Below are 12,500 nucleotides of genomic sequence, written 5' to 3'. Positions count from 1 at the left end.
TTAGTGAAGTCGTTTAGGTTGGGGAAGTGGGGGGGGGGGGGGGGGGATAATCAGAGGCTGATGCGTGTGCACACATGCAAGCAGGTATCGCGCGCGTATGCATTCACACAAGGAAACAACTTATGCGAAGAGAGAGAGAGAGAGAGAGAGAGAGAGAGAGAGAGAGAGAGAGAGAGAGAGAGAGAGAGAGAGAGAGAGAGAGAGGTGGTGGAGAGAGAGAGAGAGAGAGAGAGAGAGAGAGAGAGAGAGAGAGAGAGAGAGAGAGAGAGAGAGAGAGAGAGAGAGAGAGAGAGAGAGAGAGAGAGAGAGAGAGAGAGAGAGAGAGAGAGAGAGAGAGAGAGAGAGAGAGAGAGAGAGAGAGAGAGAGAGAGAGAGAGAGAACTCAGAACTCAGAACTCAGAACTTTATTACATAAGGATAAAGGTTTTAGGCTTAGCCTAATCTTCCAACCTGTCCTTGGAACATATACAGAGAATAATTGTAAACGAAAGCAAAGACTGCGCACATACACACACACACATCCACACCCACGTATACACACACACATGCACACATAAACTCACACACACACACACACTCACACACACACACGCACACACACACATGCACACACACATGCACACACACACACACACACACACACACACACACACACACACACACACATATACACACACACATGCTCGCGCGCGCGAGCGTGCGCTCGCATATCTACACACAAGCACATGCTATCATTTCATACCTAAAATGAACAGTATCTAATCAAAGTATTAAACTAATAAAACATCAAAATAATGGTCGAGTATAAACATAAAAAACAAAACACTTAAGAGCATTGATACATTATCCGAGTACACAATGGAAACTAGACATCAGGGGCAGTTTATAGTGTGCTCAAATATGTGTGCAACTGCCTTTTAAAGGCCTTTAATGATGCGGATCGTTTGATTTCTATTGGCAAAGAATTCCACAGAGATGATCCTGAAAAAGCTAAGCTGGATTTATAAAGATCTATACGAGGAATTGGAGGAAGTAAATTTTGAGACCCATACCTCTTCGTAACATGTGTAAAATAGGATTGCACATAACTGGGCACATCACCATGAACTACTTTATACATAAAGACAGCCTTATTGTATGCAAGGTGGGTTTTTAGGGGAAGGAAATTAAGGATGTTTAACTTCATTTCTGTAGACATGTGCGATTCATACAGGATAAGTTTTGCAGCACGACGGTACAAAGAATTGAGTTTTAATAAGTGAACATCGCTGCAGCCATCCCACAATGTCGAAGCAAAATTAATATGAGGCATTATATGAGCATGAACGAACATTTTTAATGTTTCAGACTTCGCATAATGTTTGAGTTTTGACAACAAATACAAATTCCTTGATAACACTTTGCAGAGGTTGCTTATGTGTGTTTGCCATTTCATTTCTTCATCAACAGTTACACCAAGTATGCGGTGTTCTTTAACTTGCTGTATTTGAGTTGTACCTAAGGTCAGTTGTAATTTAAGAGGACTTAGCTGATGCTTTTGTCTTGTGGTAATAACAATGCTTTTAGTTTTTTCGGGGTGCAGTATCATGGCATTTGATGTGCACCATTTCGCAACTTCATCCAAAGTGTTCTTCAGGGAAGAATTTACTGATTCCAACGAGGTGTTACTGGTATGGATAGACGAATCGTCTGCAAAAAACTCGCATTTGACTTTATCATCCGATACATGTAAAGGCAAATCATTAACGTAAATACAAAAGAGAATAGGTCCTAATATAGACCCTTGAGGGACGCCATGTCTTACTAGTGCAGTAGACGAATTCTGGCATTGTAGAGTGACATACTGTGTCCGGTCAGCAAGATACGATTTAAAGAAGTCACAGACCGAATCGTTTCTCAAATAATAGTGTAATTTTTTCAGCAATATGGAATGATCGACTAAGTCAAATGCTTTCTTAAAGTCCAAAAACAATGCTCCTGTAACTTCAGACTTGTTCATTGCTGACAGCCAAGCTTCGCAGAGAGACGTAAGAGCTGTGTGGCAAGAATGCTTGGACCGAAAACCGGATTGAAACTGATGGAACAAATTTTGTTCTTCCATGTAAGCAAGAAGATGCTTGTGCACATGCCTTTCTAATGGTTTTGACAAAACAGGCAGTAAAGAAATGGGTCTAAAATTACTTGGGTCTGAGAGATCTTTACATTTGGGAAGGGGTATGACTTTGGCGCTTTTCAATTTAGACGGAAAAAAGTTCTGCTCAATACTAAGGTTATATACAAACGTGAGCGAATCCACAATATACGGTAGAGAAAGCTTCAATAACTTCACGGGTATTTTATCAGGACCCATGGACTTTTTATTCTCCAAGTTTTCAATAAATGTTCCGACCTCATGAACTGCAATCGGAGGAATGATAAACGCTTCATTGTTTATTCTGTTCCGCTGACAGAATTCGTCCAATTTTTCAAAACAGTCATCTCTATCCCGAGAATTTGTTTCTGCCACAGAAGCCTTCAATTTATCCGCTAAAGATATAAAATGATTATTAAATTCTTCCGCAGATAGTTTTGTTAGATTAGCAGTTGACCTTTTCCTAGATTTATCAAGGATTTCATTTACTGCCCGCCAAATTGTTGCAGTATCTTTCTTATCGGAAATTAATTTATCAAAGTAACCAGTTTTGGATTGTCTCACACGGTTTAACACCTCATTCCTCTGCTGTTTATATTCGTCTGTCATCTTATTTTCCTTGAAATAATCTCTCAGAGCCATCGCCTCTATAATATCTGATGTTAACCAAGGCGGAAGTCTGGCATGTTTTACTCTATGCTGACGCAGGGGCACGTGTTTATCTATAATTGTGCTTAAAATGCTATACAATTGATCAAAAGCATCCTCTGCAAGACTGAAATCAAAAACGCTCTGAAATGGAGCTTCACTAAGATCACGAAAAAATGCAGACTCATCAAAATGTCTAAAACTTCTGTATTCTATGGTCGTGTGGCCTTTTGGTCCTGATTTAGGCAAGCGCATAGAGACTGAACAAAAAATAGGCATATGATCGCTAATACTGGAATTGGACACATACACATTAGAAACAATCTTCTTATTATCAGTATATATGTGATCAATAAGAGTTGCAGTTGTGTCTGTTATTCTTGTTGGGTTCAGAACCAGTTGATGAAGACCTAATAAAGTTGTTGTTGAATTCCATACTGTTTGAGGCTTATTCAGATTAATATTAAAATCTCCAAGCAATACAATATCTTTATTGCGTGATTTGACTTTATCCATCATCTGAATGAAGTATTCTGACCAAATCGACGTTTCGGGAGAGAGAGAGAGCACATTAGCACCCGGGGGCGCGCGCGCAAGCACGAACTCACGCGCACACACGCACGCACACAAGCGCACGCACGCACACACGCACACTCACACACTCAGGCCCATTCAGACGCACCTTTACGTTATATTACGATTTATCGTGCAATGTTAAGTGCTGAAGCACTGCACACAATGTGATACACGCGATTGAATTTCTTACCCGCTAATTTCCTAGTGACGTAGTTTAACGGCGTTCTAAATCCCCCCCCTCCCCCCCCTTTCCCCCCGAGAGATATAATGACATTAATTGCTTGTCAACCCAGATACATTTTGTAGTTGTCATGTCGTGTCATGTTCTTCGTCAATCACAAACTCACAAAGGGAGTTTAGAGGATGAAAAAGGAGTAGAAAGATAATTAATGTAGACGCAAATATTTTGTTGTAATTTTTAAAAAAATAAAAAAGTTATGTATTAGTTTGTTTACCCATGTTTTTTCACAGGTGTTTGGCCCTTCCGGGGTTTTATTTTTGAAAAGAACACTAGAGCTTTAAGCACTGCAGATCTTGGCTTGAAAGTCATTTGGTTATTTCATTTTTCTTGCCCTCGTATTGGGGAAGGGGATGCCCTTTTGTTTGGGCACCTTAACTGAGAACGTGAGAGAAATTCAAGTTTTACGCCCTCACGGCAAAGCCATTAGGGGCATGTTCCCGGGTTTTAACCCGACTTTAGATGAGATACACAAGTGTATGCGTGTTTAGGTGGTATCAGCCATCTGCACTTATGGCAGAATGACCGAGGTCTTTTACGTGCCACTGTGGTGACACGGGGGTGGGAGATGGATACCGTCTCTGGGTCTGCACATAAAGTTGACCTGTGTCCGTCCCGGCCCGGATTCGAACCAGCGACCTTTCGATCACAAGTCCAGTGCTCTACCACCTGAGCTACCCGGGCCCCCAACTGAGAACGTTTCTGTTTTCACACGTTTTATCCAGAATTTTAACGCGAAAGTAACAGGACGATTCAGAAGTAACACAAGAAAGAGTCCGCATTGCATTGAAATAAGAGTAATTTTTGTTGTTTTTGAATAAAAATAACAATTTATAACATGGCCCTGTAACGGCAGGATAAGTTTAGACACAACTCAAGAACCGAATAAAGAAAGAAACACAAATGATATCAGCGCGTGTTTTTTCCCGGTTACTTTTTTGACATAATTTTGTCTGTTTGTTCTCCAACGCCCTTCTGTCGCGACCTACATACAGACTTTTGGTGAATATTTGTCACTATGCTACGTCAGTTATGACCGCGAAAGTATTAGCTAAAGGTCAAGAAATGTGGAGAAGCCGAGTGAATACAATCGTCTGAATATTTCCCTGGGGGAGATTTATTGGCTTCTCTGGTGTCAATTAGAACTCTTTTCCATAGCAACCCACAGTCCCCTTGTCGCGATGGCTCATAGGTACTTGGCATTTTAGAACGTCGTTTGGTCGAGGGTTCAGTTTCTGAACTGTTTCTTGGTCATTTGTGTTGCTCTTTCGGGTCTGTGTTGATTCCTTGGATTAGTTTCTTCTTCTTCTTCTTCATCTTCTATTATGGGCTTAGACTCCCACGTTCACTCATGTTTTTAGCACGAGTGGATTTTTACGTGTAAGGCCGTTTTTACCCCGCCATTCAGGCAGCATACGCCGATTTCGGGGGAGATTCCGTGCGCACTTGGTCTTGTGCTTGCGTGTACACACGAAGGGGGTTAAGTCACTAGCAGGTCTGCACATAAGTTGACCTGGGAGATCGGAAAAATCTCCACTCTTAACCCACCAGGCGGCAGCGACCGGGATTAGTTTCAAAAGTAGATTTAATTAAAAATATTGTCATAAAGGTAGTATTTCGCTTCGTTATCTCGTGCCGTCGGCCTATATGTTTCTATCTATTGTTTCTCTGTCCCTCTGTCCATCTGTCCTTACCTGTCCCCTCCTGCTCTCTCTCTCTCACTGTGTGTCTTTCTGTCTGTCTCTCTCTCTGTCTCTATTGAAACACACACACAAACACACACACACATACACACACACACACGCACGTACGCACACACACACACGTACCACACACACACACACACACACACACACACACATACACACACACATGCACACAGACACACACACACACACACACACACACACACACATTCTTGCACGTGCGAGCGATAAAAACGAAATGGGAACCAAAAGCAAAAAAGAGAAGCAGAAAAAAAACCAAGTGCAGACCCCAAAAGAGACGTGAATTAAAGTTAATGACGAGGCCTGCGTTACGTTGTAGCTGACAGTCATGCACAGACATAACTGCATCTTCTCCTGCCTCCCCGTGCACTTGGTTTCCTGTCTGTCTCTCTGGTTTGTTTCCACGCATTTTCTTTATTTCTTCATTTTTCCTTACCTGCATTAAAAAAAAAAAAAAAAAGCAGACCTTTTCTTGTAAATTATACAGTTTGGCTCACCATCTCAGATCTGGGGCCGGTTTCATGGGTCGGCACCACATTTGTTCCGCTGCAGTTGAACGAGAAATGTGGTAATCCGACGAAATCAGGTTTCATTACAAAGATTTCAGTGGGCCTCTTCCAACGGGTAGCTGCCCGATCACTGTGCTGCCCTACCCCAGCACCGCGTTCAGAAAACCGCAGTCGGGTGACGATCAAAGCGGTGATCCTACTGTCAGTTAGGCCACCGCGATTCTATGAAACCTGCCCCTGGCCAGGCTTTTACATGGGATATCCACTTGGATATATTCCAAAAACTAAATTCATCACTGTTTTCTGTGTGGCGAGTTGAATTCTGTTTGCTTGTTTGAGAATTGTATTCTGAAAAAGCCAGTCGTGTCTTTTATGAAATTAATTGATCAACAAATTCTCGCAGTGCGCTAATCACTGGCTGTTAATTGTTGGAGTGTGACAAATAGAGGGAGAGTCTAATCCCATGTAAAAAGCCTGGCCACATCTGAGATGGTGAGACTGAGGAATCATGCGTATGTCCTCCAACAAACAACAAACACGTGCAAATACGCATAGATGTAGAAATACGGTACCCTCATTTAAAATACGCGCAAGTTCGTTCATGTGCACACGAAGATAGTGGGCAGTCTCGGCGACTCAAACTCTAACCGCGCCGGATAAATAGTTACAGCGTGTTTTGTTAGCATAACACAAACGCTACGGGCTTTATAATATGAAGAAGGGTAGTAGGTTTAGAAATATCAATTAGCAGCTTCCCAAAATGCATGATGTAACTAAAGTTGGTATCTAATATGTACCACATAAATTCCAAAAATAATGAAAGCTGTAACATGCAAGTAATGCGTGTTCTCGCCTTATGTTTTCGAACTACATAACTTCACAATCTTTTTAGACCTACTACCCTTCTTCATGTTATGAGGACCGTAGCTTTTGTGTTATGCTAACAAAATACGCTGCACTATTTATCCAGCTTGCTAACCCAAATCTCACTTAATCGATTCTGCAAACCTGGTTTCCCTCAGTCACTACACAACTGAACATGTCATTTCCAAAAGTTGCTAATCATTTCAGAATCGCAGGGTTTGTTAGTCTTTCGCTGTGACATATGAGCTGGCTATAGCCATGCTTTTTCCGTCGTATGTCATGTGGATGGTGGCATGTCGCAATATGCTTCTGACACGTGGGGCCGCTGTGGCTGCGACAGAGACAAATTTGTATGCGACATGACGTGGATCATATTTGTCTTGCGACTTCTGTGTATGCGTGCATGGGTGGAATGCATTTTGTGTGTTGATGAAACAGTTGGTGTGAGTTTATTTTCGGCATCCCCCCTCCCCCCTACACACACATAAAATTACATCACACCCTGTTCACAAAAAGACAGATGAATAAACAGGAAAACCGACAGGCAGGTAAGCAGGTATAGGCAGACAGGTAGGAAGGAAAGAAGCCAGACAGGCAGGCAGGCAGACAGGTAGGAAAGAAGCCAGACAGGTAGGAAGGAAAGAAGCCAGACAGGCAGGCAGGCAAACAGGTAGGAAGGAAAGAAGCCAGACAGGCAGGCAGCCAGACAGGTAGGAAGGAAAGAAGCCAGACAGGCAGGCAGCCAGACAGGTAGGAAGGAAAGAAGCCAGACAGGCAGGCAGGCAGACAGGTAGGAAGGAAAGAAGCCAGACAGGCAGGCAGGCAAACAGGTAGGAAGGAAAGAAGCCAGACAGGCAGGCAGCCAGACAGGTAGGAAGGAAAGAAGCCTGACAGGCAGGCAGGCAGACAGGTAGGAAGGAAAGAAGCCAGACAGGCAGGCAGGCAGACAGGTAGGAAGGAAAGAAGCCAGACAGGCAGGCAGGCAGACAGGTAGGAAGGAAAGAAGCCAGACAGGCAGGCAGGCAGACAGGTAGGAAGGAAAGAAGCCAGACAGGCAGGCAGGCAGACAGGTAGGAAGGAAAGAAGCCAGACAGGCAGGCAGGCAGACAGGTAGGAAGGAAAGAAGCCAGACAGGCAGGCACAGACAGGTAGGAAGGAAAGAAGCCAGACAGGCAGGCAGACAGGTAGGAAGGAAAGAAGCCAGACAGGCAGGCAGACAGGTAGGAAGGAAAGAAGGCAGACAGGTAGGAAGGAAAGAAGCCAGACAGGCAGGCAGGCAGACAGGTAGGAAGGAAAGAAGCCAGACAGGCAGGCAGGCAGACAGGTAGGAAGGAAAGAAGCCAGACAGGCAGACAGGTAGGAAGGAAAGAAGCCAGACAGGCAGGCAGACAGGTAGGAAGGAAAGAAGCCAGACAGGCAGGCAGGCAGACAGGTAGGAAGGAAAGAAGCCAGACAGGCAGGCAGGCAGACAGGTAGGAAGGAAAGAAGCCAGACAGGCAGGCAGGCAGACAGGTAGGAAGGAAAGAAGCCAGACAGGCAGGCAGGCAGACAGGCAGGCATACGGACGCACGCCCGCACGTACGTACATATACACGCGCACACACACACACACACACAGCCATGCAGACAGACGATCTCTTTCTTCTTCTTCTCCCACTTCCTCACCGGCTTGCAGCAAAGGAGAAGAGAACGATTTAATCCCCCCACCCTCCGATGAAAAGAAAGAAACAGAAAAATAAAGATAAATAGAAAGAATGTGAGTTGCGGTGGACAAGTGCATCGCCGTGTTGACGATAAGGCCAACAAAAAAAATTTGTCTGTTTAGGGTAACCCGACCGACCCTATCGATTTGGCGCCGACCCAAAAACTTTTTTTTGATTTCAAAAAAAAAAAGAAAAAAAAAGAGGTAAAAATGCTAAAAAGAGACATTTGGCGTTTCATTTACACACACACACACACACACAAAAAAAAAAAAAAAAAAAAAACCTACCTACCTACCGACCCTACTTTTTTTGGTCATGTTACCCTAAACAGACAATTTTTTTTTTTTGGCCTAAGTGATTGAATCTGACATTGGAAAACACTCACGAAAGGACAGGAAGCAAGGAATGGCCTTCGGCACATCCCTTCATAGAGAAGAACAAGAAACGAAGGAATTGGAGGAGAAAGAGGATGAAGAGAGAACAGTTTCTTTACCGCAGTGTGTTTGTCAACTCAAGCAATGAAAGAAGACAACATTTTCCAAAGTATCATTTCATGGCTCGCTAAGTGCATCGCATAAGTGTTTGCGATTGATTGTTGTTGGGGTTTTTTCTCCGGAAAGGGCGATAATGACGCCCTAAGGGCGATAATGAAGCCCTGTCTTTCAAAAGCAGATGTTTGCCCTTTCTTGAAAGATGACGGGCCATGCGTTGGTTCCTGAGCCTAATAGAATTACAACAGATTTGTTGCTGTAAGCAGTGTAAAATAACAAAAGAGACAAAAGCACAACACCCACTCACACGGAAAGTTAAACAAAGATGCGGACGACACTATTGTGAGAGGGTACACTGCATAACGCGCCTCTGCGTGGTGGAATATTTTGATTCGCGCAGAAGCTGAGCAGGAAGTTGTCCTTCATTGTTGTGAAACGATAAGCTACAAGAGAAGATAGCAAGCGGAAGAAACTGTCAAAGAGATGAGAACAGATTTTGTGTGGAAAACTGATATATTTTGATTTAGATAGCTAAAGAACCAAACAAGAAGAAAGGTCAGTTTCTGGAATGCGTAATTATTGAGAATAATGACATATAAAGACAACTCACGCTTCGCTTACAGACATATTTGTCTTCAGAGCTGAAACAAGAAAAAGGAGAAGAAAGAGAAAGAGGAGAAGAAGGAGGAGGAAGACGACGACGAAGAAGAAAAGGAAGAGGTTTTGATTCCCACTTGAGGGCAGAGATTGCACGGAAAGTGTTGTTTCTTTCGCAAGCTTTTCAAGTTTTGTTTCAAGGTTCTTTATAAAAATCCTAGAATGTAGAATACTCATGAATAGTTTATCTCTACAAGAAACGTAAGAGAAGGCTCTTATCTCAGAAGTTGTGAAAACAAAAAGCTGCCTGCGACTGACGTCAAGCGTGTTCCACCTCAAACGTTCCTTCTGCTTTTTGCCCAGGAGGTCAGACGCTTTTTGATTTCCTTCTGCTATTTCGGGATGAGAAATTAGATGGCTTCACGTTTAACTTTGACATTTGAAATTTAAAAGAGAAAACCATGGGGGGTTGGGGGTGGGGGGGGGGGGGTGGAGGCAATGTAATGATTGAGCACAAAGCCAATTCTCAGCTCGGGTGGCCGCGATCGCTCAGCTCATTTTGAAAACAACTTCCGGTGCACAAAAACGGTAGTGGGCATGGTTGGGTCGTCCCTTTGGGGGTGCTGATGGTCATGTTGCTTGCTTTCTTGAAATGAGGAAATCTATCGTTTTTCTGCAATGAATTCTGAGCGTTTCTTGTTTTGTTTTTGAGAACCAAGGTAGAATTCATGAGCGTGCGCACACTTTAAGCACTTGTGAGCACACCTGTGGGTACTGTGACTTCAGATCTAACGCATAGTTGTACACACACGCGCACGCACGCACGTACGCACGCATATACACGAACGGTACACACATCCCCCATCAACACACACACACACACACATACACACACACACACACACACACACACACATCTCGTTTTCGTCTCCGGTCCTCTCATTCTTGTTTACAACCTCTCTCCTCGCGCCTGACTTGTGATGGCCGGGTTTTTGCCAAAGCATGGTCGTTTCGCAAGAACACCGAGATAAATCTTTCAAGTTTGCAGCCAGACATGTTGCCGGCTAATTACCGTGTAAGAGGGAGAACATTGCAAGATGGAGTAGCAGGCATAACAGGTGAGGCTTTAGGGGTAGGGATTCTGACCAGTAGGGTTTGGACGTTGTGAAGTTGCTGGTTAAAGATGTTTGATATTCGACATTGTTTTTGGCAAGCTTGAGAGGGCGACTGCATGAGTGACACTGAAACAAAATACTAGAGAGGTGTGTGTGTGTGTGTGTGTGTTTACTTAAGTCCATGCAGTGTATTCGGAATACAAAACACTGTTAAAACGCTAATGTCGAAACAGGGCCTGTTTTGGTGGTTCCTTTAAACCGGTTCCTTTTTCGGACCTCTGGATACAAAACGGAATCCCTCACTCAACTTTGCTTTTTTGGATTTTCTCTTTGAAAATTCAAAAAAAATATGTACCTCATCATTCTTAAAATGTACCTCATAATTCTAAATATGTACCCCCATTAAAGCCTACTCATTATTGGGCGAGCTCGACTTCGCGAAGTGCACTTCACGAAACTTTGGCACTTACATTATCGGTAAACAGACTTCACAAAGTCTTCGCGAAATCAACTTCGGGTTCAATGAAGGGCAGTCTTTACAACACTCACGCTCTTCTAAGGTCGGATTTTAATTTTTAAAACAAAATATTTTTTTTAAATCTTTTATGGTGGGATCTCCAATTGAAGGGACCGCTTTTTCGTCTCCCATGATTGTACAGTTGTGGGTCTGTGTTGTGGTCCATCAGCGCGCGATGAGGCTTGCCTTGTTCCTGTAGCTGTTGCAATCGCTGGTGTCATCTCTGCTCTGGTCTCGCTATACTGTGGTGCTTGTCTTGTGTCTGGCGCACGCCAATCTGCATTTTCAAATGCTTGAATGTTTGGGTTTTGTTTGGGTTTGTTTTTTGGGTTTATGTGTAAAGTGTGTGTGTGTGTGTGTGTGTGTGTGTGTGTGTGTGTGTGTGGTGTGTGTGTGTGTGGTGTGTGGTGTGTGTGTGTGTGTGTTATTGGTTTCATTCCTGCGCTACAAGCACATGCACGCACAATCTCTCATTACACAGACTGCCCCGTGGTTACGGACCCCTCCCCCCTCCGAGGGGGGCAGGGCTTTGATACACATTTCGTCACCAATCTCTCTCTCTCTCTCTCTCTCTCTCTCTCTCTCTGTAGCTCTCTCTCTCCCTCTCTCTCTCTGTAGCTCTCTCTCTCTCTCTCTCTCTCTCTCTCTCTCTCTCTCTCTCTCTCTCTCTCTCTCTCTCTCTCTCTCTCTCTCAAAAGGTCACACATATATTTCATACAGGTCTTTTAAACATTTTAATCAGGGTTTCTTCTTTAATGATTTGAATTGTACACCGTTTGCTTCTGTGCTTGATTATACCGATCCTAACGAGGCACTTGAAGCCTGGTATTCCCTCTTTATCGATGTGGTAAATCGACATGCACCTGTGAGGCGGAAACGAGTAAGACATCCTAAACTTCCTCCCTGGTTAACCATTGATATCATCGAAGCAATGGCGTATCGCGACCAGTTAAAGACAAACAAATTATTTGAAGATTATAAAAAAGCGCGTAACAGAGTAAAGAATCTTGTGAGAAACGCGAAGCGATCATATTTTGATAAACTTGTGGGTAACAGCAAAGATGTTTCAAAAGTCTGGCGCGCCCTGAACACGTTTTTAAAAGGCAACTCCTCAAAAAATAGTAGTATTCCTCAGAATATAAAGGCCAACGACTTTAACGATTATTTTTTGTCCGTTGCTGAATCACTGGTAGATTCTCACTCAAAATCTCCAGGTACAGAACCACATTCCTGTTGTGAACGCTTGCAGATGTTTTGTGATGAAAAATTAAGAAACACGGATGCGTTTGTTATTCCGATAATGGCCATCCATGAAGTTGGCCAGTACATAGCAAGGTTAGAAAATAAAAAATCTTCCGGACTTGATGAAATAAGTAATAAATTA

The sequence above is a fragment of the Littorina saxatilis genome, linkage group LG3, assembly GCF_037325665.1.
Source record: "Littorina saxatilis isolate snail1 linkage group LG3, US_GU_Lsax_2.0, whole genome shotgun sequence".
NCBI classification, from domain to species: Eukaryota; Metazoa; Mollusca; class Gastropoda; order Littorinimorpha; family Littorinidae; genus Littorina; species Littorina saxatilis.
Note: the sequence above shows the minus strand (reverse complement) of the source record.